At 38.4% G+C, this 13,142-nt stretch overlaps 1 long non-coding RNA gene across 1 annotated transcript in view; it reads left to right on the top strand.

Moving 5' to 3' along the window:
- Window positions 1-9,247, top strand: part of LOC148977122 (uncharacterized) — a 52,099-nt gene extending 42,852 nt beyond the window's left edge. The window contains exon 3 of the long non-coding RNA XR_016145637.1: window positions 9,193-9,247. This is a non-coding gene — a long non-coding RNA (uncharacterized LOC148977122). The remainder of the gene's footprint in view (window positions 1-9,192) is intronic.
- Window positions 9,248-13,142: the final 3,895 nt, after the last annotated feature.

Here is a 13,142-nt window from a genome sequence, read left to right as displayed (position 1 = left end):
TAATTCTCTGTGCATGCGCCTGTGTATTCTCTCCATGTTCATTAAAGAAGTTGGATATTCTGCGATACTACCGCTGTAATTTACTGTAAAAATGCACTAAAACTAATAAGTTGTATTTTTTAGTTAACTTAAGTTTTAGTGCATTTTTACAGTAAATTACTGGCAACAGTGTTGTAAAAATGCACTAAAACTAATAAGTTGTATCTTTTTAGTTAACTTGAGTTTTAGTGCATTTTTACAGTAAATTACTGGCAACAGTGTTGCCAGTATTTTACTGTAAAAAACCTGGTAAGGTCTAACAGTGCAATAGGCATGACTCATTTTAACCCTCATTAAATCCTCAAATAAGTGATTACAAGTCCGAGGATGAATCATCATCATTGACGTCAAATATCCGTAATTGCAATTTAGCCACAATTGTTTGGTCCTGCCTCTGTGGTAATGCATGATGGAAATGCTCTAAAAAAAAAAAAAGCTTGAAGACCTCAATGACCTGATCTATGAATTAAAAATAGGAAAAGGCCAGCAAATGTGACCCAACCAACCTGAACCGCGTGGTGCTGACCAAACCGACCTGAACCCACTCGGTTTACTTCCACCCTAAATAAATAGCTATATACTGTAACTTCAGAAGATTTTGATTGAACATAGTGCACAAGTCATACGAACTGCTTTTATTGTGTTTTTTTTGGTGTGCTTGAAAGCTGTGGTGGCTGTGTAAAGATTCCACTGGAAAAATAACAGGATGCGTGTTTGAAACAACATGAGGATGAGTTAATATAATGACACACAATTCAATAACCAAGCTTTGAGGAAAATGCACACAGCTTCTTATGAGCAGAAGGAGAAAACCCCTTCCCTTCCTCCTGTTTGTCACCACATTCCCCTCTTTAACAAGCAACCTCCGTCTCTCCATTCTTCTGTTATTTTGCTCTCTCTCTCTCTCTCTCTCTGTCTCTCTCTCTCTCTCTCTCTCTCTCTCTCTCTCTCTCTCTCTCTCTCTCTCTCTCTCTCTCTCTCTCTCTCTCTCTCTCTCTCTCTCTCTCTCTCTCTCTCTCTCTCTCTCTCTGTGTCCTTGGCATGCGAAATAAAGAATTATACGAGAGTGGTCTGCCATTCACTGTACATCATTCAAAATTCAGAAGTTCTGTCTGAGTTTTATTAGCCCTGGTAGCAGGAACGTGCTCATAGCGTGACAGCATTATACTGAGCAATACTCCAATAGAATTATGCCAAATGCAAATTGCATCAGAGGTGTTCGAATGTCATTTTTATTGCACTAGGATCTCTGCGGATGACACTGAAAATTAATTACGCCGAAATACCAATATTACATTTTTGAATGGGAAGAAAGGTGGGCTAAGCAGACATTTCTACGCTAGAGTGATGGTACCTCAGTGTAATGGGTTTACAGAAAATCCAAAGGCATTGATACAATGTGGTTTTAAAAGTGGTCCGGATCACATACCTGGACAGGATGTAATTTGTGAAACCCAGAAATGTGTGTGTGTGAGAAAGCAGTTGGCGCTTATTTGGATTTCTCGATTATACATTGAGAGAGGTAATTAGAAATGATTAAATGGCTCGTGATAATTGTCTGTAGAGAGCTTGTGGGATTGAGAGCTTTAGAATTGGAGAACTCAAGGACCGATTGTGTTGTCTCATGAAAGGGAATGGTCTTGTGCTAATCATGTGCTATAATTCCATGTGAAGTCCCTCTAATGCAAACAGTGCAGGTGTAATTTAAGTTCTAGTTATTGCATCTCAGTTTCATAATTTATAGTAGCAAAGATGCTCTGAGAAAGCATTGAATGGAGTGTATATAATTCCATCTTTTCTTTTATATTATGTCAAACTTAAATGAGTGAAACGGTAGCATTCTACTGTCTGTAGATCACTGTGAAAGATTGCCAAGATGATGTACAGTACACAAAGACAGGTGTATCATTGCACTATAGAAGTCCTCTTAATTCATGTATACGTGATTTGTGCACTGTGTAGTCTCAAACATAGACCCAAATATCAATTAGAACACTGAACAGTACACCGTATATGTGCTTCAATAAGCTTTTGGACTTTTCAGAAGTAATCTACTTCTGATCCATTCATCGTTCCTTCCATCCAATTATCCATCGTTCCTTCCATCCATCCATCCATCCACACATCCATCCATACATCGTTCCATCCATCCATCGTTCCATCCTTCCATCCATCCATCCATCCATCAATCGTTCCATCCATCCACCCATCCTTCCATCTATCCATCCATCCATCCATCAATCGTTCCATCCATGGTTCCATCCATCCATCCACCCATCCTTCCATCCATCCATCCATCAATCGTTCCATCCATGGTTCCATCCATCCATCCACCCATCCTTCCATCCATCCATCCATCAATCGTTCCATCCATCCATCCATCCATCGTTCCTTCCATCCATCCATCCATCCATCCATCAATCGTTCCTTCCATCCATCCATCCATCAATCGTTCCATCCATCCATCCATCCATCCATCCATCGTTCCTTCCATCCATCCATCCATCAATCGTTCCATCCATCCATCCATCCATCGTTCCTTCCATCCACCCATCCTTCCATCCATCCATCCATCCATCGTTCCTTCCATCCATCCATCCATCCACCCATCCATCCATACATCGTTCCATCCATCCATCCATCCACCCACCCATTCATTAATCCATCGTTCCTTCCATCCATCCACCCATCCATCCATCCATACATCGTTCCATCCATCCATCGTTCTATCCATCCATCCATCCATACATCGTTCCATCCTTCCATCGTTCCATCCATCCATCCATCCATCCATCCATCCATCCATCCATCCATCCATCCATCCATCGTTCCATCCATCCATTCATCCATCCATCGTTCCTTCCATCCATCCACCCATCCATCCATCCATCCATCCATCATTCCATCCTTCCATCCTTCCATCGTTCCATCCATCCATCCATCCATCCATACATCGTTCCATCATTCCATCCATCCATCCATCGTTCTATCCATCCATTCATCCATCCATCGTTCCTTTCATCCATCCATCCACCCATCCATCCATCCATCGTTCCATCCACCCATCCATCCATACATCGTTCCATCCATCCATCCATCCATCCATCCATCAATCGTTCCATCCATCAATCGTTTCATCCATCGTTCTATCCATCCATTCAAACATCCATCTATCCATCGTTCCATCCATCCATCATTCCATCCATCCATTCATCGTTCCATCCATCATGGCCAGATTAAGCTACAATATGTCTGGCTTAATGTTGATAGTCAAAACTGGATGGACTGTCTAATTGAGCAGGAGATAGACTGCTATATACTACTCCTCACTTGTGTACTATGTTTACGAGAGGTGGCTGTACAATCGAACAGTGCTGCATGGCGGTTAGTCCCAGGCCACTTCGAGCACTAGTAAGCACCCTTAAGGTTTGTGCATGTCCATGCATTACTCTGCCAGTCAGTGTCATCGCTGAGGGCAAGCAACAGAAGGAATCACCACACAGAGAGCTTTTCTTCCACGGATTTGTATTAGGATGTGTCATCTGTAACTACTATTTAAATTCATAGTCATTTGAGACGGGGGGTGTCAGAAAGAGAAAGAGTGCAAGAAAGGCTTTCCTGACACCTCATGATTCAGCCCCACTAGGGTGCCCACGTGTTTGAAAAGATATTTGGCCTGGAGGTAGAAAAGTGAAAGGGGATCTCACTCTCTCTCAGGTAATTAACCACCACAGGGTGTCAGGTCCCCTCACGTTGTGGCATAGCGCTGAAACAGCACAAGACTCGATGAATGACAGTTAATATCTGCATGCTTTTTAGCACTGCTGAAAACTACGACAGCAGCCGAGATTGTCTGCCAGTCTGATTCAAGTCACCCCACAGCTGCCCCCTCCTTTAGACCGGCATCTCCTGTCACTGTGTCTCATCTTATCACATGTCTCGGTGTCTGACACATGTGGACACATCAGATCACCTTACAATGTCACTCTTTTTCTCTTTGTTTCCTGCTTTGAGGGATGGACTGGTCATAAAAACACTGGAACTTTTGCCGGGGGAAAAGTCATGACCTGGCTATTGTATCTAAATGAAAGGTAAAGTCTATATTAAAGGTAGCATTTGTGATAGTCGGCATCAAATAGAAGTTGTGATAGTCTTCCCTATGTGTGTATCCGAGTTAAATGTACGGTGGCCGAGAGAGCTCACCGCGCTGCAACCTGATGAAGACGATTGCAAATTCAAAAAAACGTCTGCAACGATAAAAACGCATTCAAATACAAAAATATATCCGCAAATTAAGAAAAACATCTTCATCAGTTCCACAACACACCTGTGCTCCAAGTACTCACAACACAACCAAATACAGAAACGCGCTGCAAGCGTTCACAACACCACCAAATACAGAAACGCGCTGCAAATAACACGGTCCACAACAGAAATGTTTCCGGGGAACCAAATAAGTGACGGACCCGACTAGAACCCGACTAGAACTTAGAGCAAAAAAAACTTTATTGACAAGAAGTCAAAGCATATATTTTTTTTATAAATAAACTATACAAATATACTATACTATTAAAGTAATATTGTATATAAATAATATTATAATATTATTATTTTTTTAGTTCGTTTATACTCCTTGGAGTCCTTGCTTACTCAAAATTCTACTTACAATACAATACTTACTGTACAATATCCACAAGTTTCCGAGGGGCGCTCCTGTAAAAAATAAAGTGGGTGAAACGTCCGGTGACGCGGCGGAAGTAGCATTCCAATGGTATTTTGTGTGTTAGTTAGCGAAGAGGCTAGCTGTTTTTCGGAGAATTATTTTACTATTTAAAGACGCAAATCTTTATGAGAGATGTCGTTGCGGAGCTCATGGACAACATGTGCTGTTCGCTGTTGTATGTATAACCGGACTAAACTAGTTCAGTGGCTTAAACGTGATTGTTTTTAACATAAGCTGAAAACGAAATCAGAGTGTTCCTGCCAACGACTGTAGTTTCCATCACCTCCCAAAAGACGACGAATCTTCCTGTGTACATTTGTTTAAATTCTTAATATTCTATAAACTTTTATCAGCATGTGTTTGGCTGTTCACTACATGTTGCACCTAAACTCAGGATCAAAGCCTGTGTTGACAGAATACCAAATGTGCCAGTTAATGTATTCAAGTAGCACATTATAATTTTGAATAAACTCCAAAGCACAATGACTAAGTGTGTATTTTTTATTTTAATTGTTTGTCAGCTCACACAACTGTCTGTCACCATGCCTTGATGAGTATTGATTATTAATAATGTTATTATAATCCACAAGTTTCCGAGGGGCGCTCCTGTAAAAAAATAAAGTGGGTGAAACTTCCGGTGACGCGGCGGAAGTAGCATTCCAATGGTATTTTGTGTGTTAGTTAGCGAAGAGGCTAGCTGTTTTTCGGAGAATTATGTTACTATTTAAAGACGCCAATCTTTATGAGAGATGTCATTACGGAGCTCAGGGACAACATGTGCTGTTCGCGGTTGTATGTATAACTGGACTAAACTACAAGTAATTCAGTGGCTTAAACGTGATTGTTTTGAACATAAGCTGAAAACGAAATCAGAGTGATCCTGCCAACGACTGAAGTTTCCATCAACCTCCCAAAAGAAAACGAATCTTCCTGTGTACATTTGTTTAAAATCTTAATATTCTATAAACTCTATCAGCATGTGTTTGGCTGTTCGCTACTGATGTTACACCTAAACTCAGGATCAAAGCCTGAGGTGACAGAATACCAAATGTGACAGTTAATGTATTCAAGTAGCACATTCATTTATAATTTTGAATAAACTCCAAAGCACAATGACTAAGTGTGTATTTTTTATTTTAATTGTTTGTCAGCTCGCACAACTGTCTGTCACCATGCCTTGATGAGTATTGATTATTAATAATGTTATTATAATACTCCCAATCAACTACTGCGGAGGGTAAAGGTACTGTTATTTCACCCTTTTGAATTTCGTTGAGGTTGTGTTCCCACATCGTTAGCTAGTTTGGATCGCTATAACTTGAATGACCGTCAACTGTTGAATGAACGAGTGTCAAGCATGTCAAATCGCGCTTTGTTTACTTCCAACCGGAAGTCGCGGCCACTTTTGACGCAAGGCCTCATGGGGCGTAGGAAACTTGTGGATACAACATGTGTTAACAATGTTCAATGTCATCACAATACAAATGAGAAAAGAACAATGATCTGAAAACTAAACTAAATAAATAAAAAAAGATCTAGAAGAACATGAAGGCAAGATATTAATCTATACGTCAGTTACACTATACAAATAGTTTCATTTTATGTTTAAATTTTTATAAGAGTTTCCTAAAAATGTTAGGTAATGTACGGCACTGACATACAGATATCTAAAACGGATATTTTAACAGATTTTTATAAAGTAAAAATAAAAAATGAATAATTTATTTGCAACCGTTATGTTAATCATTATATTTCTGTCGTCAGAACAGCTATACAGCTGATGGACAAAGTGCTGCGTTGTTACGTTGTCTGTTGTTGCTCCCTTCATCAAGTGCCAAACGGCTACATAAATGACACACTAGGTGTCATGCTCACGCCAAATTCCCACTTGAAGAGCTTTGCCGTCTGCCCTTTGAAGGGAGTAGGGCATAGGGAAGCTCACGAGCAATAAGCAAGTCCCAGTCGGTCCGTCACTTATTTGGTTCCCCGGAAACATTTCTGTTGTGGACCGTGTTATTTGCAGCGCGTTTCTGTATTTGGTGGTGTTGTGAACGTTTGCAGCCCGTTTCTGTATTTGGTTGTGTTGTGAGTACTTGGAGCACAGGTGTGTTGTAGAACTGATGAAGATGTTTTTCTTAATTTGCGGATGTATTTTTGTATTTGAATGCGTTTTTATAGTTGCACATGTTTTTTTGAATTTGCATTCGTCTTCATCTCTCGGCCACCGTATAAATGACTTCTCAAACAAGAAAAAATAGGGTGGGATGTGATATACTGTATATTTAAAAATGCAAACTTCCATACCTAGATAAGTGTACCCAACCTTACTTGGATACATACAGTACACTCACATTAAGCAATAGTATAGCCATGCGATATGTTAAAACTTGAATTATACACATCCTGCTTTACCCGAGTACAAACAATATACTAACGTAAAGCAATATGCTATAGCAAATCTCAGCTGATTTAGCGCACATCTATATATGTAAAATGTAAATAAAATACAGTACACTCACGTAAAGCGATATATTATATAGCCTATAACAACTGTCTGTTTTTTTTATTTTATTTTGGCGTTAAATGTAAATATACTTTCCAGTTCTTTATATAAATTTGGATTTATAAATATGTTCAACTTTATTTGCATTCTTACTCACATTTTCTTAAAATGTAAATTATGCAATCGTCCAACTCTAAATTGCTATATGAGGCAAAGATATTATAAACATTAACATCATGATTTTCTGTAAAGCTGTTGCAGAAAACAATGTATATTGCACTATATAAATACATTTGAAATTTACTTGAAAATGTAAGTTCCATTTTTCATTCCATTTGACTTGGCATTCTCACAATTCTTTGCACTCACTAACCTCCTGCAGTTTCATCACAAACCTCTAGGGGTTTGCACACCCTGATTGGGAAACCATGAACAAGATATCAGAGCATGCAATAGTCTGGTTTATTCCAGCAGTCTTTGGTCCCAGTCTACTTCTTAATCAAGTCATGTTTTTTAGACAGAAGATTTCAGGCCCTGTCCCGCATGCACTGGCAGCTACGGTCATTCTATCTCTGCTAATGCCTGACACGATAGGACAAACTGTCAACTGGTTCTTGTCATTTTCACCACCCTGTTCTCCTCTGGTCCCCAGTTGAGGAGTGTATCTGTCACAGAGACGGCTATCTCCGCAGAGCAATTATTTGATTAGCTCCAGTGGTTTAGCCAGCTAATGAGCAGCCAGGACTAGAGAGGACTAAGCCCCCCAATAAAAGAGGATTTACGTTAAAAAAAGATCCCAACACCATCTCACTTTTTTTGTTTTGTTTTTTTTTTGTAAAAAATGTTTTTATTTTTTTTAGTTTAACCCTCAGTTGCTCTTCGGTCAATTCTCTGAATTTTTGTATGTACAATCTACAAATCGGCCACAATTCTAAAAAAAAAAAAGTACACCACAAGAAAGGGGTGACACTCTACAACATCTAGAGTGCAAATCAGACACACCCACCAACACACACACACATACAAACACACTTTTATACACATACACACCAATACATTTTGATTACAAAAAGTATGTTTTGAATTTTTAAAAATCACAGCTTCCTCGCGATGTTACGAAACTTGGTAACTTTTATGGCATTATGTATGTGAACACACAAAAAAATTGAGGTCATGATCTGAGCATGCTAAGTGGTCTTAAAAAAAATAGTCACACTTGTGGTCTTTGGTCAAAAATGACCCCATAGGAAATGAATGGGAAATTGTAAAAAAAAAAATAAAAAAAAAATTGTGAATATTTGTTTTTTGTCATTTTTTTAATAAGAAATAGTTTTTGAGATTGTTTCAACTATATATACAAATCCACCAACAACAACAACAAAAATGTGTCCATAAACAGCTGGTGAATTCACATGCCTCTCAATAGAGAGCTGTACATGCCATCAAGTGGTTACACCATGATTCTACGCTTTTTCTCTATACTGTAACCAGATGGTGCTAATTTTCTTCAAAAATATTTTTTTTCTGAAGGCCTAGACTCTATATTAAACTAAAATACTGCATTAATATTTTTTTGAAGAAAATAATATAGAAAATGATATATATTTTTCTATGGCAAAAATAAACCATAAATATTGCATAAATATTAATAAATTCATTTAAATTGTCAAACAAATACTCCTGCCCAAACTCATGCAACTTGTTGAGTTAATGTAAATATACTTTTGAGTAGTACATTTTGAGTGACATATAAATACGTGAAAGTGATGCATTCACCCCTCAGAAGTTGCAGAATATCCCCGTCCTGTAGAAGCATCACCCCAGTCCTGCATGTATTGTCAGGTTCTGCTGTTGTGCTGGTTTTAACCTTACTGCTAAATGTCAGAGGATGGAATTCAGCCTCTTAATGACATCTTGCCCTTTGCAGACTCTGTGTGCCAGGCGTGAACAGTTGGACATGTCGACATCCGCTGCAGAGGAGGTATGCACAGTCCTGAGACCCTCATTATTTTGGGTGTTTCATCATGCTGTGGTTGATATTAGTGTCTATTTCACTGCCTGCATGACTGTCTCACTGTTTGCAAATTTACCCCGTAATGATTTATTTGTGTTTCTATTTTTAAGTCTCATCATGAAACCGCAAGTGGGTAAAGTTAGAATGATATTTGATGACAGTGATTACAACATGGGAGTCAATGTTCTTTTGTGATGCCAATAATATTACCCGTTTCATTGTTAACCATTAGGAGCAAATCGTTTAATCGTTTCAGTTTTTTTATATATATATATATTTAAATATATGCAGTATTCCTAAAGCATCAATACACAAACTTAAAAAAAAAAAAAAAAAATTCTTGCTACACTTTTGGGCCTCTTAGTACCAATTGAGCATTGTATACAGCCTACCAGAGAAGAGAATTGTTGCTGACTATGTTCATCCATTTATGACCACAGTGGACCCCTCTTCTCAAACTGGTTTCTCAAATAAGACAATAACTATTCTCAAATGGCCTCCACAGTCACCAGATCTCAATCCAATACACCTTATTCAGAGCAGCGCCATGACAGGTATGAAAGTGAGGTTGTGAGGGATAGACTTACCGTGTTTCCAATGGCATCCGCTGTAAAAAGCTGAATAAAACTGCTAGATACTTACAATTTTCCACAGCTTACATTGTCGGGAGTTTTTTGTCAACTGAAATTTCTTGGAAAGATATTTTTTCAGTGTTTCATGAGCAGAACAATCCGAAAACACATTAAATAACAGTACAGCCCATTGAAGAGATGCATGACTATCCCTCACAGCCTCGCTTTCATTCTCATTAAAAATCAAAGATGGCGCTGCCGTGAATAAGGCGTATAGAGCACCATTGGGATGTGCTGGAAAGGGAGATTCGCATCATGAATGTGTAGCCGTCAAACCTGCTGCTACTGTTTGATGCTATCATGTCCATATGCACCAAAATCTCTGAGAAATGTTTCCAGCACCTTGTTGGATCCATGCCATCAAGAATTAAAGCAGTTCTGAAGGCAACAAGCAAAGGTGTACCTCATAGATCTGGTGTCTTCATGAATGTCTCCGTTAGTCAGCTTTGACACAAATGTTACAAGCATGCGAGCTCTTCTTCTCGGTGAATGTACAGTATATGTTTGTGTGTGTGTAGATAATTGTGATCCATCTCATCTATTATTTAGAGCTAAAAACATTTGATCACAAATCCTTCTGATTGAGATGAAAACACTTCTCGAGCTCACTGACTGACAGCTGCAGAGCAGGTTCCTAAGCGGCGTACCATGAAGTGTATTGCTAGAGTGACATTGAACATTTATGAGTTATGACACTGGGAACCTGGTACTTGCACAGGTTCAATATTTAGCCGAGCTATGCTCAGAGCATATTTAAATTTGGATTTTTTAGCTGACATGTCTGAAATACCAGGAATGTTTTTGAACTAGACATACAGTACATTCGCTGTCAGTGTTGGACTTGTTAGTCAAATTTTTTTTTTTTTAAATTAACGTATTGCTCATTACTCGTTATTCTTTCCAAAAATTAATATAATTTTGCTCAATTTTGCCCTGCCAATAGTAATTTTACACTTTTCGTACTTTTCCGTACTTTTTCACACTTTTCCGTTCCGCAAATTGGTAATTGCATCCTTTCTCCTCAAAATTCTGACTTTGCATGTGTGCCTCTTTGTGAATATCAGGGTACCTTTACACAGTGTCTTTATACAGCAATCATCATGAGAGTCATGCTCCATTATTTATCCGTTGTCAACGTGTTATGATTTGTTAAAGCCACACATAATGTGCATTCTAATGCATTTTTATGTTTGAGCCTTTGGCTCAGGCACACATAGTCATAGGCCACTAGAGTTAAGCCATTCGGCATTGTAGTGCAGACACACTTCATCATAGGCCAATGGAGTTAAGCCGTTCAGCAAAGCTGGCCCAGGCACATATAGCGTATCATACAACCAGCGTAAAGCAGTGCCTGTCATGAGGCAAGTGTGTTTTGCTAGTTTCAGCCTGACGCAGTTATCATTTTTCACGTCCTGCACCACGTCGTTTAAATAGCAAATGCATTTGTGCGCCCATGATTGTGCTGGTCTGAACACGAGGTGTGTTCATGCACTTTGATGGCGTTGCTAATTTGAGGCAACTGAAATAGACTACAGCGCCTATGCATTTGGCGGCGTCAGGTCATAACTATTACGAAAGTGAATCTAGGGATTGTTTGATTTCAAATCTGGAATTTAGGGCTGAGAGAACATAAATAAGGTCGCAACATGCTATTTTATGTATGGTAACGTACTATTACTGAAGTTTTAGTTACACTGTTTCACTTTAGTACTAATTTGGGTAACACTCTAATTTGTTACTCTCTAACTGTAACGTATTAGTAACGCATAACTGCCTGTTCACAATTGAAGTTCATGCATTCATAACATTGCACTTTGTCTGGCATATTGGGCTGTGGATGTGGGTTTGATTTCATAATTTTAATGACTTTCCTATTGCTCTAAAATATAAGGGAAAAAAAAACCCTGTCATCATAAAGACACAGCGTAGGCTTTTTAATGACTGGCCGTAAATAAAAAGGAGGAGGTTGCCATTGAACTGAAGTGAGTTTATTCTAAGGTTCGGAGCTGTCAATAAGAATGCAGATGAATAAAACCAAGAAGCAATGAATATGGAAAAGAAATAAACAAGCAGCCAAATAAACAATTTCTACGTGTGGATGAGATACGTTCACATATTAAAGATTCTTATCTGACTTTTATTTGGTTTTTATCCCTCACAGTGCAGACTGCCCGTCTGAGAACTGAAGAATTCATTCATCTATATTACAATCAAAGTCATCACAGAATTGCGAAAGCTGTCTTTGACCTGCACAGATTGTGACAGTATAGAAATTAATGAAGTATTGCAGCAAAGATGATTGAACAATTTCTCTAATACTCAAAAAAAAATGACAAATTTAAACAGCTTTGTTTCAGACACCAATACTTTATATGAAGGGTAAAGGTGCATTGTGATTTTGGAAGGATGTTTTTGCGAAATGTGTCACTCTAAAATATTCTATTCTGTCAAATCAATATTTCAAAAGATGGTTAAAATGATACTCTGATCATTTCTTGTATTGTTTCCTCTCTCCTGTCAATTAAATGCAAAATGCCAATAAAAATGCATTTTTTTAAGTACACACTAAAATACAGCTGGCATGCAAATGTGCCATGTGTTATCTAGAGATAAAGGAGAAGTATAATGATCTTATTGGTCTTATTAGTTCAGTGTCAACCGGGGGACGAAGTGTAAAAAACAGTTCCGGATCATTTATGTTTGAACGTTTTTTTTTGGCCCCCGACAAACAAAGAACTAATGGAATAATTATTGATGCAGCATGGCTGATACACAGCGCTATCACTATCCGGCACACCGACCTGAGATACTGTCGTGTAATTTAAACACATATCTAATCAGTCACCAGACTATTCGAAATGAATGTTTGTTTCACTTCATTAATATTCTGTCACCATCTGTCATGCTAAAGATGTTTTTGGGCCAATATGGGAGCTCAAAAAAAATCCCACGGTTATGCAACTCTCAGCTTTTGGATATGAATTTTGACAACAAGGCACTGGCAAATCCCACAAGAGCTCTGGGTAACATAATGACAAAGAGAAAACAACTAAATATCTTCTTGTGCGGTTTGTGTTCAGACTTAACCACTTAGTCTGATGTGCAAATACTCTTAAAAATAAAGGTATGATGCCACAATTTTGGTTCCCTAAACAACCTGAACAGTTCTGAAAAGAACCTGTCAAAAACATTTGAATAATCTAAAGAACCCCTTTTCACTATAAAGAACTT

The sequence above is a fragment of the Pimephales promelas genome, chromosome 11 (assembly GCF_988280905.1).
Source record: "Pimephales promelas chromosome 11, fPimPro1.hap1.1, whole genome shotgun sequence".
NCBI classification, from domain to species: domain Eukaryota; kingdom Metazoa; phylum Chordata; class Actinopteri; order Cypriniformes; family Leuciscidae; genus Pimephales; species Pimephales promelas.
This window is presented reverse-complemented; position numbering and strand designations above follow the sequence as displayed.